General features: G+C 34.9%; 1 protein-coding gene and 1 non-coding gene across 2 annotated transcripts in view; both read left to right on the top strand.

Moving 5' to 3' along the window:
• Positions 1-23,382, top strand: part of Pdlim5 (PDZ and LIM domain 5) — a 209,906-nt gene that overhangs the window by 63,344 nt on the left and 123,180 nt on the right.
• Trnaa-ugc (transfer RNA alanine (anticodon UGC)) lies at positions 13,578-13,651 on the top strand. The gene has a single exon. It is a non-coding gene; the product is annotated as a tRNA-Ala (tRNA).

Here is a 23,382-nt window from a genome sequence, read left to right as displayed (position 1 = left end):
AAAAATTCTTTATCTTGATATTCTGAACAGTATATTAGAGGGTATTCTTAGAAGTGCCACACACTTACTGCACCACGGGAGCTCTTTAGAGGGTGTTTTACAGTGCAACTTTTCTTAGTTTATCCTTTTCCCATTTTTTTCTTCCTGAATACAATTTTTCTTTTTCTTTTTTTGTTTTGTACTGAGAATTGAACTCAGAAATGCTGTATTGCTGAGATACATCCCACCCTTTTTAATCTTTTTTTTAAATTTAGTTTTTCCTCACATTTTTATTGGTACATTATAATTGTACATGCTGATATCAGGGCTTTGTTGTTACATATTCATACCTGCACACAATACACAATACAATTTGGTAGATATCACTTCTCAGTATTTTCCCCTGCTTTAAATTTTTTATTTTGAGACAGTTCCTTATGGCCTTGCTAAGTTGCTGAGGGTGGCCTCAAACTTTTAATCCTCCTTCCTCAGCCTCCTTAGTTGCTGGGATTACAGGTATACAACACCCTACACAAAAATAATTTTTTTTTTTTTTTTTTTTTTTTTTTTGCAGTACTGAGGATCAAACTCAGGGCCTTGTGCTTGCGAGGCAAGCACTCTACCTGCTGAGCTATCTCCCCAGCCCCCAAAATAATTTTTATATACTTATTTGAAGGTTGGACTTTTAAAATGTATTATTTTTTACATTGTTTTGGAATCAATTATAAAATAGTCATCTTATTGATTATATTAGGTATTAGAACATCCCAACATTAGGCCTGCATTGAAATCATCTGTAGTCTGTGTTAAAATTACTGATTCCTACGCTGAATCAGAATTTCTGAAGGTAAGCACCAGGAATTACATTTACATTCCATTTGATGATAATGGATTATAAAGTTAGAATCATTGCAATGTCTTTGGCTAAGTTTAAAGGAAGAGAGTAAGAGAATGGAGAGAGGGTGATTGACTAGTAATTCAGAATCTTACATTTATAAGAAAGGAAGCTTTGTCATGGTTGGAGAGGGTTTTAAACAAGTCTTGTTTTTGTTGATACAGAAGATGTACTATATTTATTCTGTTAAATTTGGAAAACACCATCAATACCTTCCCCCAACATCTTACAGTCTTCCACAAATTACCATGCATATCGTGAACCATTAAAAGGGTGATGCTTTCCCATTATATTTGGTTATGGATTTTTTTTTGTTTGTTTTTTGGAGCCTTTCGTGGGACTAGAGTTCTGTGGAATGCACTTTGGAAATGCTTTCTTTTCTGTTCTTTGCTACTGCTATCCTAGGTGTCCTAGGGATTACTATTTAAAGGATTTATACAGAGGTAATTATATTTGCTTGTCTGGATGAGTGCCAATTTAAAATTGAATAGGAAATTTTTTTATATTTTAACTTTGACTTCGATCTACTTTGATGTATTGTGACTTTCTAACCAGTTCTTTCTTTGTGGTCCTTTTTTTTGTGTTTTGTTTTGTTATTTTGGAAGAAATTTATTCCAGTCAAATTGCTGAATTGATGGCTATGTGTATTTTAAATTTTGCGGAGTATCAGCTATGCATTTTAATAATGAAAAAGTAACCAATGAGAAAAATACTGTATTGTTAAAATTGTTTCATTATCATCCTTCTGTTCTATATATTGAGATGGGTGACATAAAAGTTGTTGTTACTAATTAAATGAAGGTGTTCATTTTATTTATAGGCATTTGTACCAAGTGTGAATCTTGAAAGGGAACCAAGAACATAAGAAACTTAACTTATCTGAGTTGCCTCAAAAATAAAACAAATACAAATGATGATGGGCTGTTTCTCACATTCTAAAATTGCAAGTGTTTATAATGGTATAAGCTATTTTCCTGGGCTGTGTATCATTTTTTTCATATTAGTCTGCTTGTTTTCACATTGTGCTTCTTATTTTATAACCCAGGACCTAGTATCTTATTTTCTATTGAAAACACTCTTGGCCTCATAAGAATAGATGAAAACCAGATGTTACCCTGTTTTTATGCATTTCCAACTTAAGCAGTCTGCTACTGACTCTAATAAAGATTCTTTTAAGCTGCTTAAGTACAAAATCTAACAAATCAACTTACAAAACCAACTTGTTACAAACATTTGGTAATTGTACCTAGTCTTATCTTCATTTTTCTAAATATAGATATTTAGGGACCTGAATAGGGAGAATTTTAAAGTCCTGTACTCATTGTAATTCTCTTCATGTTTTTGAACATTTCATGTAAAGTAAAATCAGCATTTTTCAATGTTATATTTAGAAAAATTCATGGTATATCATTGACAATATTAACTGAAGAAAGTTTTGCTTTTTAAGGAAAAAATACAACTTTAAAGAGTTATATGTGATTCCTTTCTATACCAAGGCCGTACTTTCCTTAAATTCTTTCCATTTCTTATAGCAAATATTTCTGAATTTGAGCAGCATCTTTAAATGCCCTCCAGTTACTCTTTTATTCCACCTCTCACCAATCAGACTGCTCCAAATTCTCCTTCCAAGCTGAATTACCTAGTATAGTACTTTCTCTGTGCAACTCATTACTTTATAAATATAATTTTCCTCATGAATATGTAGTGTCTCCATGACAGACTTGTCTGACTCTGGTTTCCCTAAAGTTGGAACCAGAGATGGGTGTTCCTCTGCAAGTGATATATTAAGCATCTCCTTTCAAATGTTGCTTGTGAGGGAGTGAGTGAAGAAGGACTGGGGAGCAGAGGAAACTGAGATGAACAAAGATGTGACATTTGACAAATCAAATTTCCTCTTTTGATCCTCCAGGAAACTTGGGAACAAAACTGCATCATAGAGTTTTTCTTGCTTTGAAGCAAAGGAACTGGGTTATGTACCCCTCCCTTGCCTTGTGTTGTTAGTTCTTGACTACCAGTTGTCCTGGAAAAGCGAGAGGGTGGGCGGGCAGGGAGCACCGCGGGAATGCTCGCTCGCTCGCTGGCTTATGAATGCAAGGCAGCCTGCACTGCAGTAGGCCATGGTTTCTGTTGCTTCTACAGAAGTTTGTGGTATGGACCTTTAGCAGCAAAGCAAGAATCACAAGGGCATGAGGATGCCAAATCCACAGAAAGGTTCCGAGGATCCAGGCTGAGCACGATTCTATCCAGACCTAAATACTGTACTCAGAAGATGATGTTCTTTGCCTGGGTATTATGGTGCATGTATCTTTTCCCAGAAACTTGGAAGCTGAAGCAGAAGAATTGCAAGTTCAAGGTCAACCTTGACAACTTAATGAGACCCTGTCTCATGATTTAAAAAATGAAAGGGGCTGAGGGTATAGTTCAGTGATAAAGTATCAATGCTATCAGGTTCAATCCCAGTACCACAAAAAATAAAATATAAAATTATGTTCTCTGTAACCTAATCCTACTCAGGTCACTCTCTCTACGTCACTGCTAATCCTTGTCAAATATTCTCCATTCCATTTAGGATGTTTCTTAGCATCTCTCACATGCCCTTATGGCCTTTTGTGAAATTTGCTTCATCTGCAATGCCTACCACCTGTTCACTGCCCTTATGTGCCTTCATATCCAAAAAAACCTTTATTTACCCTTGTCTTCTGCCTATAGTCTTTCCTACTGCTGCAGCTCACTCATGTTTTACCTCAGAACTTATATGAAACAGTTTATGCCATTCATTTCAATATTTAATTATACAATAAGTATAATCAGGAATAACAAGACTGATTCTTTGAGTCATGTATCAATAAACATAACTGGTTAATAGTCATACCCACTGCTATGTATATTATTAACTAATTACTTAATTAGTCTTGTTTCTTCAAATAGGCTCCTTGAAAGCCTATGATTTTGCACATTTTTATTTAGCAACATCTTGGATAGTTTTGTGTTTTTGATATCTTCTGAATAATTATTTTTATATCACCAGCATTATTTGCCAATCATGGAATTATTTATTTCACAATTATTTATTGAACTTTCAGTATGTTCCTGGTATTATTATAGGTGCTAGGAACATAAGACTGAACAAAAAAGACAAAAATCCCTGCCATCTTAATACTGAAATTTTGTGGGCAGACAAGGCAATACACAGTAAAGGAGAATGTGTTATATATAATGTGGTATGTATTACTGGGAAACATAAAGCATGTAAGGGAGACAAGGAGTACAGTGGTAAAGAATGGAGTGGTAAAGAATGCCACAGTGAGATTGTTGGTTATCTGGGACCTGAGTGTGCCAGACAGAGCAACAAAGCCAGTGCAGTGGCCCTTTGGAGCAGAGTGAGTGGATAGAGACTGGTAAAAGGTGAGGTCAGACAGGTAGCATGAAAAGGGTAGAGGTGGAATAGAATGTGTCATTGCAAGGTTTCAACATAAGTCTGTCAGAAAACTTTGGAAAGTTACAACTTCTTGGCCAGAGTTAAAACAAGATTTGGGAGAAAATTGACTTCATCATTAGAAATGGAGGCCAGAAGAAGGAGCCGACCAACCCCATCCCGTTTATTAGCAAATGCACTACCTTTTTCATCTAAAACTATAGAAACACTCGATGATAACTGGGTGTGGTGGTGTGCACCTGTAGTCTCAGCTACTCAGGAGACTGAGGCAAGAGGATCACAAATTTGAGGTCAGCCTCAGCAACCAAGCAAGCTCTGTCTCAAAATAAAAAGGGCTGGGGAATGTAGCTCAGTGGTAGAGCATCCCTAGATTTAATCAATATCCAGTACCTAAATAAATAAATAGAAAGAAAGAAAGAAAGGAAGAAAAGAAAGAAAGAAAGAAAAGGAACACCTGATTATTAAAACTATTAGCAAATTCTATTCTTGGCCCAAGAATTCAAGAGAGAAAACCCTTTGTTTTTAAAATGAAAATTACCAACCATTTTGTTTTATGAATTTTTTTATTAAATATTTTTATTATATATCCATTTTTCTTTAAAAAGTATATTTTCAAAAGAATTTGATTTCATTTTTAGTGTCAAACCTCAATATCCTAAAATAGGATTTAGGTAAGAAAAAAAAATTTTTAAATTTGCTAGTTTTATAACTATTATTTATATCTAGTCCAATTTGGGTACATATGTCCTTCTGAGATATGCTAAAAATAAGACTTATTCACTATATACTGAGTGTCTAATGTAAATAGAGCTATGGGAGACTTTAATTTGTATTTTATCCTTGTGAAGGGTTAGAATTTCCCCTCCTGCAACTGGAACTGATTCTACAAGAACTAAAACTGGACTATTTGAAAAATTCTATTAAAATTATTTTCCTCTTGGAGAAATTGGGCAAATAGCAGTGTGCTTATTTTTAAATATCAAATCCATTTTGTCTATGATTTTTGACTTAAGTCAAAATGGATCATTTTAAAAATTACATTATTTCAACTAATAAAAGAATATTATATTCAAAAGCTTTGATGTATAATAGCTGTTAAATATACTAGAATTGGCTTCTGTGAATAGATTTTTAACTACTTCATTTATTTAATAATCCTCGGCATAAAACAGATAAACTTGCTGCTAACTTACTGTATGACTTGGGGAAACCACTAAACTTCTTGGCCTTAATTTCTTGTCTATAAAATGAGTGATTTCTAAATTCCCTTTTTGCAGTAAAAATCCTGATTCTTGTTCTGGTTTTTCAACTGTAAATGAATAAGTTCCTTAGAACTTTCTGGTAGATCAAACCAACTTAGTTTGCTTATTTGGCTGAGAGAATCAGGAAATTAGACTTTTTTCATTGGTGATATCTTAAACTGTGCCAGGTTAGCACAGTGATTTGTACACTACTCTGCTGACTTTAAGGTGAAAGGTAGGTCAGATAGATGTTCAAATAGCATTAATCATCAGAAAATACCATGTACTCTTATCCTTATTTTATATCTTATATTCTGTTGGAATCACAGAGAACATACATACAGCTTTTCAAATCTTTCATATTTTACATTATTCATAGCATATCTGTGGATTCTTTTTTTGTTTTGTTTTTATTTTTGTTCTTCAGACTTCATTTAGTCTGAAACTTGTTATAATTGGAAATAAAAGATCTAGAAGGGTTGAGTTTTGAAAAATATTGATGTACTTACTTTCTGCGTCCTCATTCTTCATTGTTCAAACAACAAAAAATTGTCAGAAATCCAATAATTACTGCTAATGAATGACAGATTGGAATAATTTAATAGGCACATTGAGTTACAAGAAAAAAGAAAAGTAGCCATTGTACCAGACTGAAGCTATTAGCCGTCTTTTGTTTCATTCTAATGGATTGCTTAATGTCCTATTACTGTTAGCTTTATGGGTTCAACTGTTTTACTTTCAGTAATAGCATAGAGGCAGGATTTAGAATTATTTTTTTTAAATTCTGAAGTTTTCACTTTCTGGCTTATTTCAGTTCATATGAATTAAAAGACATTTTTTTTTTTTTTTTGGTACTGGGGATTGCACTCAGGGGCACTCAACCACTGAACCACAACCCCAGCTAGCCCTATTTTGTATTTATATAGAGATAGGGTCTCACTGAGTTGGTTAGTGCCTCACAGTTGCTGAGGCTGGCTTTGGACTTGAGATCATTCTGCCTCAGCTTCCATGCACCACCATGCCTGTCCATGTACACCATCCTTTTAAAGTTACTTTTTTCCTCTTTGGTATTTCACATGCTTTTCTAATGTCTGTTCTGTGATTTGGATTTTACTTTGTTTTGCTGCTTGTTGATTTTGGTTTTGGTTTGGTTTCTAATTCTTAGGTGGAGGGTGGCTGCCTTTCAAGAAGTACTGAGTCTGATTGTCTCCCCCACTTCCCACATTATTGAAATTAAAAGTGCTGCTTAGGAGAGGGGACAAGGACAAGCATTGTGCATGACTTTCATATATGTCATTTAATCCTTCTATCAATCCACTGAGGAAGGAGTTAGCATACCCATTTTTCAGATAAGTACATAATAGTTTATAGGGAGTTTATGTGATTTGCCTAACAAAGCAGGTATTTCAAAGTCTGTGCCTTCTTTCCTTTCTGTGCTGTAGCAAAGGCCTTAGTGACGAGATTCCTGTTGTCTATAAGACAGGCTAAGTAGCACCATAGGCATAACTGATTCCTCTACTTGTAGGCACCAGCATTTCCGTTAAAAAATTCCGTTTTAGTTTTACTCACATTATCAGTATTTTACAATAACAATTATGTTGAATTATTTTGGTGTTCTTAAAAAGACCTAAATGTTAGAATGAAAGGAAAAGGGGGGAAAAGGGTTAAATAGGTTTGTGGGTTATTAGACAGGAACGAATGTTCACTTGATTATTGACTTGTGTTTATGTTGGCCCATTCTAAATCAGAATGTAACTTATTTTTTCTTTCCTAAGTTTATAAGCCTGTTGACTATATTCTCTAGTTTATATTAAAGTTTGAAGATCCCCCCCCCCACCTCCCGCCTTTCGGTAGTAGTTCTGTTTTTTGTTTTTTGTTTGTTTTTGTAGTACTGGGGCTTAAAAATCACACATGCAGGCAAGCACTCTACCACTGAGCTACAGCCCTAATTCAAAGACTTAGTTCTTTAAGTAGACTTCTTTGTATCCTTTGAGTACCTAAGGATTCAAGAATTTTAAAAATGTATGTCTTTAAGGACTGTTTGCACATGGACACTGAAAAAGATAGTAATTGTCAACAAAAGTTTGTGGATGAAAAGTGTTTATATGTTACTTTTTTCTTCAATAGGGATAAAGACAATTGAAATAGATTTGAAGAATCAAGGTAGTTTATCTTTCTTGAATAGACTGTGGTAGTTTGACAGTAAGCAGATGTGGTGAACATGGGTTACTCAAGGTATATTTTGCATTTTGAAAATGCTATACTTTGAACTCTACATCTTGAAAATGTAGTTATTTTTTTAGAATGTAAAAGCCTTATGTTATGAAGGAAAAATGTATTTCAAATCTATAAGCCTTAGGGGGGAAAAATTCTAGGAAATGATAGTTTTAAAGGCCTGTTTAATTTCAACTATTATAAAGTTTTCCTGCATTATACCTAAAGTAGTCCTTGTGAGAGAAAATTTTAACATGTAGAATTCTTTGTAGGGGGAATTTTAAAAGGGTATGAAATAGAGATATAGAATAAAGTGAATGGTAAGAACTTTGGCTTTGAAATTAGGCAAATTTAGTGCACATCCTGGATACATCACTTCTTAGCTGTGTGCCCTTAGGCAAGTTATATAACTGAGTTTCTGTTCTTCATTTATTAATGGGCATAGTCTTACCTGCCTTATCAGGCCATTGTAGTAAATGAAATAGCATTGTAAAGAACCTAAAACATGATACAGAGAAAGTTTCTTCCTTTCTTCTCTCCTCAATTGATAAGTATTAAAATGGTATCTATCATATAATAAAATTACTTCTGGGAGATAATATTTGTTTTATTTCTTAGCAACAAAAGTGGGTGTGACTGGAGGAAAATAGGGAGAAAGTGAGAAAGGGAAGTCAGGTTGTTATCCAAAGAAGAAAGATGCAAGTGCTAGAAGAAAGGATTCTTGAGTCCAGTAAGTGGGTTTTGGTCATAAAATTGTAATTAAAGCTTTTTTAAACACCGTAATGGATACAAACATTATGCTTACTGCTAACTACTGCGTTGGTTCAGAATTATTGTCTTAAGCAGTAATTTATGGCCTGTCTGGCAGGGAAATAATATTGCAAGAGAAACCAGTACACACCTAAGTTTTGTTTATTCTGCTAACTCCTCTTGTTCTCATTAGAGGAATGGTACAGTTGTAATTCTTTTACTGTTGGTTAAGTCAGAAAGACAGACATCCTCTCATCCAAATTCATGAATAATTCCTTTAAGGTAATTTTCTGAGTAACATTAAAGTCCAGTAACATTTCTAACTTTCAAACTATGTTTTTATTATACTCTCAGAATACCTTTCTTTCATCAACACTGTCATTATTTACTGAGGTATAGTTAAAATCTCATAATATTCCTCAAAAAAATTATATATTTTCTGAAGAGTTACCTTATGACTAGTAGTTTAGGGGGAGATAAAGAGTGATTTATAATCTTTGCCTTTGGGGAATTTATAATCTCTTCATTAAGATAAGAGACAGAATGTGTCACAGGGGTTGAAGGAGGGCAGAATCCATTCAAATGGGAAGGTTGCCTATAGCTGCTAAAACATGGGCCAGGCTTTGAAGGTTGAAGAGAATCCTACAGAGGGAGGGAAGCAGAGGGTGGGGATTTTAATCCCACAAGTTATATGAATGAATGTGTTACTCCAACTGGAAATAGATACAAATGAAAGGAAAGAGGAATTAGAACACTGCTTTGCAGGGTCTAAGGTATTCAAAGTTTTGATCTTTTGTGACTTGGATAATATTTAGTGAGACAACCTGGAAGAAGGTAGAGAGACCAGAGGCAGAGAAACTATGTAGGCAAGAATTGCATTTACCTGAGTGAGGACTTAAAGTAAAAACAGAGGAGAAATGAGAAAATTAAAACTTATGAACAATAATTCTAAAAGCTGCAATCATGGTCTGGATATGAGGAATTGGGAGAATCAGATCTGTCTCAGAATTTTAGCTTCCTTGGGCCCAGGCTAGGTGTTCTGCTCCTTTCACCTTCCTCTGCTCTTTTGCTCACTGTGGTCTGGTTTCTACTCCATCATGTTACTAAAACTGCTTCTCACTTGAATGTCTCACAGATCCCTCTAACCAGAATGGTCAAAAAGAACTCCACTCCTTGTCTCACAAATTTACATCTCCTGCTCCTGCACTTACCTTGGCAAAAGGCCCAGCCACCCCATTACCCAGATCAAAAAGATTCATTCCTTGCCTGAACCTCCCACATTCAACTATAATCACCTGATAATTAGCCTTTGTATATGTCTCAAAATAGATTACCTTGAATAGATAGAATAAACTAGCTTAGCATCACAGTGTGGTGGTGGAGAGAGGCCCGGCTCCTAGTCTCAATACTGATATCTTACACAAGATTCGTTTGTTGGTAAATACAAATAAATGCTTGCTGTCCTTGCTATGCTAATTACTAGACAGAAAGGAATTTCTTATACCTGATCTTGGGGAATTCATGGGTGAGGTACTGGTTTCTAACCTTATATAAGGACCTTCCTTTTTTGTATAAAGCATTCATGGACAACACTTCTCTTTCCATATTAAGATGATAATTGCATTTTTAAAACTGCAAATTTTATAATTTTTTATTGCAGTTTAAATGAAGATGTAAGTTTTCTATAGTTATGCCCAAGAATCTATAAACATATACATGATTTAAGCAGAATTTTTTGATGGATCACTTGCGAGAAGAAAATGGTATGCTAATTACCTCCAGATGCTTCAGCATGTGTCAGATTGGGAACCACTGGCCAAAATATTTCCAACCTCTGAACGTAGACAGACAGGAAAGTAGAGGAGATAGAGCAAAAGGGTGGGAAGAAAGATGCAGACAGAAAGACACAGACCACAGGACAATTGAGGATGTAGAATAACTTGGATCTCCTGGCAGCAACTGATTATTGGAAAGGAGGAAGATTCCACAACTTTAGATTCCACCAAATTAACCTAATCTGTATTAATGTTTTCAAATGAAACAGAGGTTTAAAATGAGAAGTAAACAATATCTGTTCCACATGAAAAGGGAAATCTAAATAAGATGTAGCATGCTTACAAAGTGTAAGATCACACTCAGCTCTTCAAGAACAGAAACTACATGTTTATTACATCTCTATGCATATTTATTATCTTGAGTTGTAGAAAATGTCATTTATTAAAGTAATTTTTTTCTTCTTTTGCCTGATAAGTTTAGAAATCACGCATGAAAAGATATTAGTGAGATAAAGAGTAGCAGTCTGTAATTAATGGCAGCAGTGTCCTTAGAGTTCCAAATAAACATTTTTGTACATAGTTTAAAAGCTTTCAAAAGGATTGAAATTCAGGTCATTCCCAACTGTTTCCCAGTGGCTGCTGTAGCTATTATTGTCTCAAAGACTGAAATAGCTTAGGCTTTATGTGAGTTGAAAAGTAAATGAGAGTGATTGACTGTGTAAACACATATGTGGCAGACTATTTATAATGTTAAACTTTTTGTTTAATGTACTTAACATTTTCAAAATCAAAAATCGGCCATATAAATAGGTTTCTAAATGTTGCTAGCCCCTCCTAATAATTTTCTTTTACTCATCATGATCTCTGCTAAGTCTTTGAAATTGAAATACCTATGAAAAAGTCTTTATTTTCGTGTGCATGCATGGTATGAATTTTAATTTCCCAGTACAGAGTTCATTCTTTCATTACAATAAAAACCCATAGTTGATAGTCTTGAATTAATATACCTCTCTCTCACTCCTCTGCCTTTATCTTGGCTGTTTTGCTCAAGTTTGTAACATTGTTTTCCTGTGTAATTCATCCTATTACAGTGAATGTGAGGGACTTTCCAGAGTCTTTTGTTTTACTGGAATTATGTTATATAGACTTAGGCTTTGAAAGAATGATTACTGTCCCAATGTTTGTTTTATTGTGAGAATATTTTGATTACCGAATTATTCTCAAAATTAAGAATATTTTTATTTTTGAAAGATAAGCTAGTTAACTGCCTCTTTCAAAGTAGAATTTAAATTTCCTTAACTTACTAAAAAATAGAATAGTATCTCTTTTCTAGATTTCAAAGCTTCTGTAATGTTTGTGTAGATTTTATTTTCTAATGAGAAGCCTTTGTTACAGTGTGTTGTTTGTCTCCAAGACACAAAGTGAATTATGTGTGTTCCTCTGGTGGAACTTTTCTGTGATGTTGTTATGTTTGCATGTAATTTCTCTTGTGTTATATTTGCAGTTTAAATTATTTTAGAATTATGCAGGAAAATTTTCCTTTTTATTCATTTGAAAAGGCTTATATTTATTGTAACAAGATTCTTGTTTTCAAGAACTTACCTATTAGTTTTTCTTCTGAAATATGAAAAAAGTGTTAAGGTTGTTAGGGGAAGCAATTTCAATATTTTGTCTTAGTACACCATAGGAATTTAGTAAGTAAGCATACTAAAGAAAAAGAAACTTCCTCTTTAAATTCTTCTTCTTACAAGTCACTGAGCTAGCATCTTGATATCTTCCAGCCACTTAATCTTAATGGCAGCGTCTTGTGGCAGGTATCATCAACCTACTTTATAAGAATTTAACTAAATACTCTATAGTCACACAGCTTATAAGTAATAAACTAGAATTCAATCTCTGGTCTGTTTCCTTCTTAATGTATGTTTTTCTATGTCATCACATCTGTCTCTTTAAAACATAGAAGTTATGAGATATTTGTTACTGCATAGTCACAATAAATGCTTCCTGTCTAAAAGTTTATTTTGTTCTTCCAAATACACTAAACAGTTTTGCCATTAAATGTATTTAATGGGAGCAGAGAAAAAATCAACTATGGAAACGTTTATTTGATATTCCAGTCATTTCAATTCCATGAGCAATACTAGCAAGGAGACATGTGTTCTTAAAAAAAAGTTTTGCTTGATTAGAAGCTCAGAAAATATTCCAGTAGCAGTAGTACTTCCTTCATTCCCCTAGCACTCCGACATATATATTGTCTTAATGAGTTGAAGCAGCTTTAATACTGTCTTCATATGTGAAACAGTTTTTTAGTTGAATGAAAGTGTGTGACTAAGTTTGAATCTAAGAAGTCTGTTCTTTGTACTGACAGCACTTCACAGTTTTTGAAGTACCACCAGCCATCTTCCAGTAGAGCCCTAGTCCACCAACTCCATTTGTCTCTATTTATATTTGAAAAAAAATTTTTGGCCTGTGACAACTCTGTCACAGTAGTGACACTGGAATTGGAATTATGCAGTGGAGGAGGAAAGAAAGAACAGACAGGCATTAGCCTATGATCTTAACCTTCCCACCCTGCATGCCTGTTGTCCTTGTTCTGCTCTGTTGCTTTCTCCATCTGTTTTGTGGTTCACTTTCAGTGTTCTTTTAGCTCTCTCATCAGTATTTATGCTGGGAATGGGAAATTCTGGATATGGTAGTAAATTGGTTTATAGAAAATACCATAGCTGTTAAGAAACCAACTTGTTTCCCATTTTCTCTAACCTCTCCTCCCACTTTGAGTTGCTCATTTTCCTGAATTTCTTTCTTTCTTTGGAGCCACAAACTCCCTTCACTTGATTCTAAGGTGCTAAAATGTCCTCCTCCATCTGTATAATTATCTAGAATTTGAATAAACCAGATACAATTGAAATGCAGAAATTGGAAAAGTATTTATGTAACTTCACTGGAAATAGAGACCTTAAAAACACTGAGTGCTGCCCCTTCTGTGTGGGTTTAGGTGAATGATGATGTCAGAAAGGAGCAGAGAAGCATTGTTCTGTTGTCTCATGTTTGAGGTTCTGAAAAGAAAGAATTTATTAGACTAGGGACAGTGATAAAGTTTACTGGGATCCTTAAGAAGACAGATACCTAGTTCAGAGAAATTCTGTGATTAAAATACAAGCCAAGATTAACTTAATACAATTATTACTTGGTTTCCCCAGAAATTAAATGAGATAGACTGGAGGTTGGGATTAAGCATAAATTAGGAAAAGAAGCTTGGGAGGGTTATAAGGATCAGAGTATTGGGCTGGGGATGTAGCTCAGGTGGTAGAGTGTTTGCCTTGCAAGCACAAGGCCCTGGGTTCAATCCCCAGCACCGCAAAAAACCACAAAAACAAAACAAACAAAAAAAAACAACCAAACACACAAAACACCAACCAAACACACAAAAAAAAAACGCAGTATTATGGAATGAATGACAAGATGAAAAAGTGAGTTCTTGTGACTTACACTTTGTGTATAAGTGTCATATCAATCATACCTTCATATATTCCTTTGTAGTGTAAAAAAATGCATATGCTTTAGGCAGCAGCTGAACTTGACGACATGAGAGGAATGGAATAACAAGGGAAGATTAGGATCAGAGTCCGTGAAGTATACACCCTCTTTCTTTCCTCAATCTATTTGTCTTCTTCAGCATTTATTCAATTAAAGTGGTATGCTTGTCCTTTGCTAGTATCAGGGAATAGATAGATAAATAAATGTATCTCTTCATTCAAGCAGTTCATAATGGGAAGAAACCGATGTCAAACTGACAGTTTTTATAGTACATATCAGTGATTTTAAGAAAGTGGATTATCCACAGGTGGTAACCAGAGCAGAGGAAGGACTTTGAAGGAATCAAAGATGTCCCAGTAGGTAATGCATGAGTTGGAGCTTGAATATATAGGGGCTTGAGAAGTGATGATAGTAGGAGGAAAGAGAGTGTTTTCTACAGAGCTGATAGTGTAAGCAAAGCTGTGCTCAGTTCTGAGGACTATTAATATAATTCATTATGACTGAAATGCTGTTTTTGAGGGGATGGGTGGAGTGGGAGATGAGTAGAGGGTTGGGAGGGTTCAGATTTTAAAAGATTTTGGCTAACATAAGTAAAATTTTGAATTTTATTTCTTAGTTAATGGGAAACTGTTGAGTTTTTTTTTTAAATAATACGATAATAAGAGATTAATAATGATAATTGTATCATTAAGCTTTTCAAGAACTGTATGAGATTATAGATGATGTTATTATTTTCTTATTAAAGATGAGGAAAGGGAAGGGACCAATACCTAACTAATTGCCTGAAGTCTAACAGCCAGGATTAAAAGCACAGGTTGGAGAGGGAAAAGAGGGGTTAGGAACCTGTTTCACAAGTGTAGGCGGGAACGCTGAAGGCCTGGGCTGGGAGAGACTTGGGGTGGAGGAGCGAATGTTCTTCTGATGGAGGGAGCTGAAAGTTCCAACTGGTTGGGTAACTTTCTGTTGAGCCAACTGTGCAGATCCAGGTCCTTTTGCCTCCTTTCTGTAGCTTATCTCTCATTTAAAACTCTGTTCCATTCCTTTTGTTTAGGTTTTTTTTCCCCCTTGTCTCTCCTCCTAACAGTGATACTTACTTACTCATTTAACAAATATTCGTCAGGTTTTTATTGGTATGGGTCTACGTTAATTGCTTTGTAGTTACAGAAAGGGAAAAAAAAAGGGTTCCTGCTTTCAGGAGCGTTTTGATGTTGTATGACTGGTAGGGTAAGTACAAAACCTGTACACAGATCAGTGTGCAAGAGGTCATCAGAATGATAGAATCTTCTGGGAGAGACATGTGTTATTTGCCTGTATAATTCATCTCCCCTTTGTATTTTGAAAAATATTTGAGATAAAACTGGGCTTGTGAGGTCTCCACCTCTGTGGTTCTCAAAGGTAATAGTTGGCCTCTGATACCATTAATATCCTCTCTTTATGAGTATAGAATACTTCATATCCCTAATATACACCCCTCCCCAATTTCCCAACATTTTTGACCTTTGGAGGGGGCAAAAACTCATCCATGTAGAACTTCATTCTCATCTGCCAGTGGACTTATGTTCCTTAAGGGCAAAAGGTTATTGATCTTATTTCAGTGGTATGTTGACATTATCCTACAGTTACAGATGCTGTGTGCTAGAATATTTGTTGAACTAAGCATTGCATCCAAGGGTGAAATTGTCCTAAATGTGCCTTTATTGAGAATTAGGAAATCAAAGAAAAGAAATGAATGAAACTAATGAGCATAAGCTTGAGAGTGAAGGTAGTCGCTGATGAACAAGGAGAATTCTGTGGGGCAGGCCCTTGTGCCTTTTCCCTCTTAAGGAGCCAGAACTTAACATACTCATTTTTAGAAGACGGTTATATACCCAGCCCCTTGTTTAGTCCCAGTATCAGTTGAGGAGTGAGACATTCTTTCTCCTCTCTACTGCTACTGTTTATTGTCACAGCAGGTCTTCCATACCTTCTCTGCCCACCTGTAGGGGCCCATGGAGCATACAGCTTCAGTCTTCTAGATCAGCTAGAAGCTGATTGGTTTTCACTTGACTTTCACCTAGTCACATACCAATGGGTGGAGTGAACTTTCCCTTAGGAGGGTCAGTCTCCAAGTTCTACTTTGTCACCTCTGTCTTTGGGTGTGGCAGGTGCCCTGGTCAGGGGAAAGGCCTGCTGTTCTCTCTCTCTTCTAGTTCATGAATGTGAACCCTCTTCACATTCATCCTTACAGCATTTCCAGGTCTGTACTCAACATAGCTGGATATGTTCATTTTGAAAACTCTTTGTAGGAGTAGAAGTAAATTACAAGTGGCAGGCATTTTTTTCTCTCTCTTCCTGTTTCTTTCTTTCTTTTTTAAACCTAGGCTTTCTATAAATGAATGGAATAAGGAGAATGGAAATTTAAAATAAAAGGCCTCTCTCTTTGCTCCAATGTAAATCAAAAGCCCTGCATTTGGGAACTTACGGGAGCTTGAATTTACTAAAGGGTTAACATTGTACTTTTTGTCTACTAGTGTTTAGTAGGCTATGACCCAGCGGAGAAGAAAATTTCATGAAACATCTTATGTTTAATGTGAGAGGAGGTTTAGGTTCCTGCCTGGTCCGTTGATTCATGGACTGCTTGAGTGGGCTCACAAGTCTCTGGGTTAGAAGAAATCTTTGTGCTTTAATGTACTGCCATACTGACGCAGTATTTCATTTGTTGGGATGTGAGTCTTTTTCTTTATTAGTGTAAATTTTTGTAAAGCCAACTATTGCCAGTCATCTCTAATCCTTTTATTATTTGGTAGGCTAGCAGTGAACGGTTCTTTGTATACTATAAGGTGTCTTTGTAAATCAACCTTTGGCATAAATTAGTAAAATAAATGAAAATCATTAAAAGAGAATTTTATTTTGTCTTTCCTAAAGCAAAGCTTATACAATTGCTAATATAAAAAAATATTCCTGGGGTGCCAAGTATATTTTTTGTAACTTATTTCACAATGAAGAGAATAATATGTAACATTTTCCTCTCTGAGAAAATATAAATGCAGACTCCATTTGCACACAATAACTGCTCCTGGTAGATGTTCATTCATTAATAGTAATCACTAGTATATAGTGCATAATTATACCTCAAGAGGCTTCACATGTACTGTTTCATCAAATCTTGTCAACACCCTTTTTTGGGTAGTAGATTAGTTTCTTATAACTGCCATATAAATTTCCACAAGTGGAGAGATCTGAAACAGCAGTAACATTTCTGTCCTTTGGTTTTGGTGGGTATTTTTTCTTTCCTTTTTTTTTTTCCCCCTTTCTTTTTTGTAATGGGGATTGAACCCCAGAGGTGCTTTACCACTGAGTTACATCCCTAGATCTTTTTATTTTTTATTTTGAGACACAGTATCACTTAGTTGCTGAGGCTGAGCTTTGATCCTCCTGCTGCAGGCTTCCTGAGTTCCTGAGATTACAGGCACGTACCACTCTGTGCCTGGCTCTCTCTTAGTTTTAGAAGCCAGAAGTTTGAAATCAAGTTGCTGGCAGGGCTGTTTTTCCTCTGGGAGAATCCTTCCTTACTTCTTCCAGTGACTATTGGCACTCCTTTTTTTTTTTTAATGTTATCTTTTAATGTTTCGAATTGACCAAAGCTTTTATATCATATGTGATACGATGTTTTGACATACATATACATTGTGGGATAGTGAGATCAAGCTAATTAATATACACATTATTTCACACATTTTTTTTTTGTGGTGTGAACATTTAAAATTTACTTTCTTAGCAGTTTTTGAGAGACATCATTAACCACAATCACCATGCTCTACAATTGATTGCTATGTTTCTTTATTATTTTCAAGATATGATACCTTGTTATCAACTATAATCACCGTGTTATACAATAGGTCTTTGAACTTATTGTCCCTAACTGCAATTTTATATCCTTGGACCAATGTCTCCTAACCCTCTCCACTGCCCTGCCCATGCCCCTGCCAACCATTTTTCTGCTTTGTATTCCATTGAGTTCAGTGTTTTTAGATTCCACATTTAAGTGAGAACATGTGATAGTTATCTTCATTCTCAGTCTTTTTACCCCCATTTTACAGGGAGACATTGAGTAAGTGATGAATCTGGCATCAGCCCTGCATTATGACTAGAAGGTGTGCCTCTCCACTACCACACGTGATGCTTGCTAATTTGTTCTACTCTTACTTGTAGATGTTCTGTTTGGGGCACATCCAATATTATTTCTATATGATATCTAGTTCCTTATTTAATTAAGGATACATTTTTAACTTGTCAGCTTTTGCTTCTGGTAGAATGACTTCTGTTTGGGGAAGTACATGCATAAGATTTATTGATGAATTTCTTAATAACAAAGACAGGTGTCACCTTGCCATGTTAACTCCAGCAGAAGAAAGGTAGCTCACTACTTAAACAACATAGACTTGTTTTTCTGGTTTAGTGAGACTAATCAGAAACATCAGACTTGTAATCCTGACTTCATCACTTACTGGCTGTGAGCAAGTTGTTTCAGTTCTTCAAACTTTAGTTTATTTACCCATAAGATAGGAAATCCCTCTTTTGTGTTAGTTGGGTTTAAAAAAGTAAAGCTTGAGCATTTGATGAGTAGTTGGCTAAATTAAGCATGTGAATATTTTTAAAACTATAATTCTAATGTCTGTGAATTTCTTTAGGCTCATTTAAATGCCTCTAAACTAGCAATAAAGGTTACACTTTCTAAACAGTTCTTTACACATGATGGAGCTTACTGTTTAAAATTTTTAAATTGTAATAACATCAGCATCTTTCCTGAACCATGTACATATGGTATCTTTTTAGCAGCCCCAATAAGATTTGCCTATTTGTGATATTTCCCTTAACACATATTGGTTTTATTGTTTGTGTATGTTCTTACTCAAAAGGGCAGAAAAGACTATTCCTCTTACCCAGTGCCTGACACATACCAAAAAGGGAAAATTACAAGAAAGAATGTAATCAGGTCACATCATTGAGCTGTTACACTTTGGCATTTTGTGAATGATAGCGCCTTCTTAAGAAGATATTATTGTTAAGGTTGGAAGTCATTTTTTCTTTTTTAAAAGCACTGTGTTCCAATTTTGAGTAATATTTTCTCACAGGAACATAACCATCTTTCTTTTTATTGCCATTTTTAGTAGATGTTTGTTGAGAATGATGTCTGTAGAGAATGTCACATTCTGGATAAAATGAAGTGACCTCATCTAGTTGTTAGTACTTATTCTTTTTGTTTTCAATTCTGTAAGCCATTTGATCATGATGGTCAGGTATATTTTTTCTCTATTTTTTTAATTAAAGGACTGACTTTGTTTTCAATATACTCTATCATCCTACTAAATTACTGATAACAGCATATCAAAAAAACATTTCTTAGAAAAACATTTTTTGGAATATGTCTTATTTCTTGGCATCTTATAACAACTTAGTCTTAATTAATCTGTCTTAAATGGAACTATTGATCATACAAAGCAAAATCCTGTGAAGTCGAAAGCTCATTTAAGTAGTATTTATGCATATTAGCGTTCTACTTTTGTATAGGTGATACAAATGATGGATCCAAAATTGTTTTGACATTAGTATTTGTAAACTTGCTTCAGGAAGAATGTATTGTCATAGAATTGAATGTAGTGATGAACTTTTAAAATATTCTGACCCAATTGATGTCACTATCATTGCTGTTCCTATTAATTGCCTCCTGGAGTAGAAAAATGTTTTGTTTCCTGCCACAGGCCATTTAAATATCACCTCCTCCACCATCTGTATACTCATAGCTATGCTTCTGCTCCAAGCAGAATACAGCATAGTTTTAAACTGGAAGTAGTGATGGAAAAGAAGATAAACTTTACCTGGAGAAGTGTGTATGTTTCTCTCTGTACATTGACTTTTAATAATTGATATCAAACAAAAGCTTTTGGCCAATCTTTGGAATTTACTTTGAAGAGATTTCAGGCAGGTTCTCTTTAATTTCACTCTACTCTTTAGGGAAGAACATTAATGTGATACAATTGTTTATCTGATATGAAGTATACACTGAAGTTGCTATCATCAGTAGAACATGTTTTTAAAACAGATGTAGGTGTTTCTGATTTACAACAGCCCATCTGTAGTTTGAGGCAATTTTAAATTTAAAGCTAAATTTAATCCATAGTGAGAGACAAAAAAAAAAAAAAAAAAATCAAGGAAATTTAACTATTTTAATTGGGGGGGTGTAACACCATTTTTACTTACATTCAACTTTAGCAATCATTTTGGTCATTCCTTTTTCTAGCCTACCTATTCAGTGGATTTAAAGTATTGGAAACTTGTGGGTTATAATCTGGTTATGTGAATTAGCATTTATTTGTTAATGATCTTAGAATTTAAGGGGGAAAAAAGCATTTTCTCAAGTTTGTGGTAAAACTCCAGTTATTCCAGAAACCTTAGGGCACAGATAATTCTGAAAAATTGAATTTGCTAGATAAATTGACACCAAGTACCTTAAGTTTAAAAATGTTTACTGTAAGATTTTCAAAAAATCTTACAAAAATTATTTTTGAGTTTTAGTTTCCTGTTACTGCTATAACGATTTTTCTCAAACTTAGTGATGGGAAAACATCCCTCACATTTTATTATTTTATAGTCTTGAGGATCAGAAGTCTAAAATGAATTTCACTGAGCTAAAATTATGGGATTAGCAGGACTGTCTTCCTTCCAGGGGTTTATATGGAAGAACCTACTCTCTTACTTTTCTGTTTTGTACACACTGCATACATTCCTTGGATTACATGTTTTTCTGTTTTCAAAGTGGCATTGGCAAAGTTGTCTATCTTGAATGGCATCATTTAATACTGTCTCCCTGTCTTGTATATTAAGGACCCTCGTAATTACATTGTGCCCACTAGATAATCCAGGACAGTCTCCCCAGATTAGGCATCTTAACTCCATCTGGTACCCTAATCCCCTTTGCTACACTAACATATGCATAAAATTCTGAGCTTTAGGAATATCTTTAGAAGGTCATTATTTGTCTGCCACACTTTGCCTTCTTAAAGTTAAATTATGCATCCTGAATTGACTATATTATGTAGATTACATGAGATAGGAGATCTGACAGATTCTTTTTTTTTTTTTTTTTTTTTAATCACCATCTATTGTCCAGAGTGAAATTGAGTTCCTTCCACTTCCTTCAGGTTGTTTGGTTGTCCTGCATGTGGCCTGCTAGTATATTATGTAGGCACTGCATTTATACAACACAATAGAGATTTTCAAGGGCTATTATTAGGACATCCCTTCTCACTCCTGGGAAGTGCAATGCTATTAAGTAATAGTTTGGTTATTTACTCTATCATCAAATAAAAGATCTGTGTCTATTCTTATGTATCATCACTTCTTTCACACCATTATTATAGCTGATATGTCTCATTATTGAGGGCACCAGTGTTTTGACACTTATAATGTTCATGGGATTCTGCACTTTTTTCTTCTTTTTTAAAATGAAGAAGTGGAAACTTGGGTAACATGTACAGAGTTACTCATCAGTAGCTGATAAAGGATTTGAACCCAGGTTGCTTAATCCAGGAAAGCCCATGTATACCCTTCAACTGAATCCCCATCCAACATTCAATCCAAAGACCTTACTTTTTAAATCCGTTTGTCATGACATCTTATAAAGAGATCTTTGCAGCTAGAAGAAAAATCCTTATTTTGTACAAAAACTTATTTGCTGGCAGGAAGGTAAGAATAAGATGGAATGATACTTTCACTTTGCCTTACCCAGTTAGAGACTACTATAGGAAATTGGATGGATATTACCTACGTTTTAGTAGATTGAGTAGATATAGCTCATATGCATCTAAATTTTAGTTGAGGAGGAGATAAGGAATTGGAGGGGACTGTTCTCGTGACATTTTTCTAAGGGAAGATAAGAAAGGAAATAAAAGGGTGAACCAAAAGACATCAGATATAAAATGCCTGTTTACTCCCTGGGAGTGACTCACATGATTCTGCTTTAAAAACATGTTAGGAATTCATCTAATCTTCAGGGCACACCCTTTTCCCTCTAAGCCTAGTACAGTTCACAGATAAATTGGTCTTTCTTGGTTCACCACTTTTATTCTGCATTTACCATGCCAGTGGTGACTTGTGTCCTGTGGCTGACCAGACTTCCTATTTTGTCTGTTTCTTCCTTAAATAAATAAGTATCTAACAAATGTTTTACCTAATCCCAAGCTTTCCATTGCCTTAGCAATGTTTCTTTGAGTTGAGAAAGCTATGCAAGTTCCAAGTACCTACATAATGATAGTTATCTTGTCCTTTCATATGCTCCTCTAAGAATTTTTAATTTCCTTCCTAATATCTTCTGTTATCCATTCATCATATAGTAGCATATTGTTTAATCTCCAGTGTTGGAGTAGTTTCTGTTTTTTACTCTTTCATTAATTTGTACTTCAATCCATTATGATCTGATAGAATACAAGGTAGTGTCTCTATCTTCTTGTATTTGCTGACATTAGCTTTGTGGCATAATATATGGTCTATTTTAGAGAAGGATCCATGTGCTGCTGAGAAGAAAGTGTATTCGCTCTTGGTTGGATGGTATATTCTACAAATGTCTGTTAAGTCTAAATTATTGATTGTGTTATTGAGATCTATGGTTTCTTTGATCAATTTTTGTTTGGAAGATCTGTCCAGTGGTGAAAGAGGCATGTTAAAATCACCTAGTATTATTGTGTTATGGTCTATTTGGTTTCTAAAATTGAGAAGGATTTGTTTAACATACATGGATGAGCCACTGTTTGGGGCATAGATGTTTATGATTGTTATATCTTGCTGATTTATGCTTCCCTTAAGCAGTATGAAATGTCCTTCTTTATCCCTTCTAACTAACATTGGCTTGAAGTCCACATTATCTGAAATGAGGATGGATACTCCAGCTTTTTTGCTGAGCCCATGTGCATGTATGTTTTTCCCCATCCTTTCACCTTTAGTCTATGGGTATCTCTTTCTATGAGGTGAGTCTCTTGCAGGCAACATATTGTTGGATCTTTCTTTTTAATCCAATCTGCCAGTCTATGTCTTTGATTGATGAATTCAGGCCATTAACATTCAGGGTTATTATTGAGATATGATTTGTATTCCCAGTCATTTGGTTCATATTTAAAATTTTTGACACATCTTGGTTCCTCCTTTATTTGACAGTTCCTTAGGATAATTCCTCCCTTTGCTGATTTGCTTCTTTGTTTTTTATCTCTTCCTCCTGAAATATTTTGCTGAGAATGTTCTGTAATGCTGGCTTTCTTTTTGTAAATTCTTTTAGCTTTTGTTTATCGTGGAATGATCTTATTTCATCGTCAAATTTGAAGGTAAGTTTTGCTGGGTATAAGATTCTTGGTTGGCATCCATTTTCTTTCAGAGCTTGAAAATGTTGTTCCAGGCCCTTCTAGCTTTTAGGGTCTAGATTGAAAAATCTGCTGATATCCGTATTGGCTTCCCCCTGAATGTAATTTGGTTCTTTTCTCTCACAGCCTTTAAAATTCTGTCTTTATTTTGTATGTTAGGTATTTT

This window comes from Sciurus carolinensis, chromosome 10, assembly GCF_902686445.1.
Source record: "Sciurus carolinensis chromosome 10, mSciCar1.2, whole genome shotgun sequence".
Taxonomy (NCBI): Eukaryota; Metazoa; Chordata; class Mammalia; order Rodentia; family Sciuridae; genus Sciurus; species Sciurus carolinensis.
Note: the sequence above shows the minus strand (reverse complement) of the source record. Positions and strands in the feature narration are given on the sequence as shown.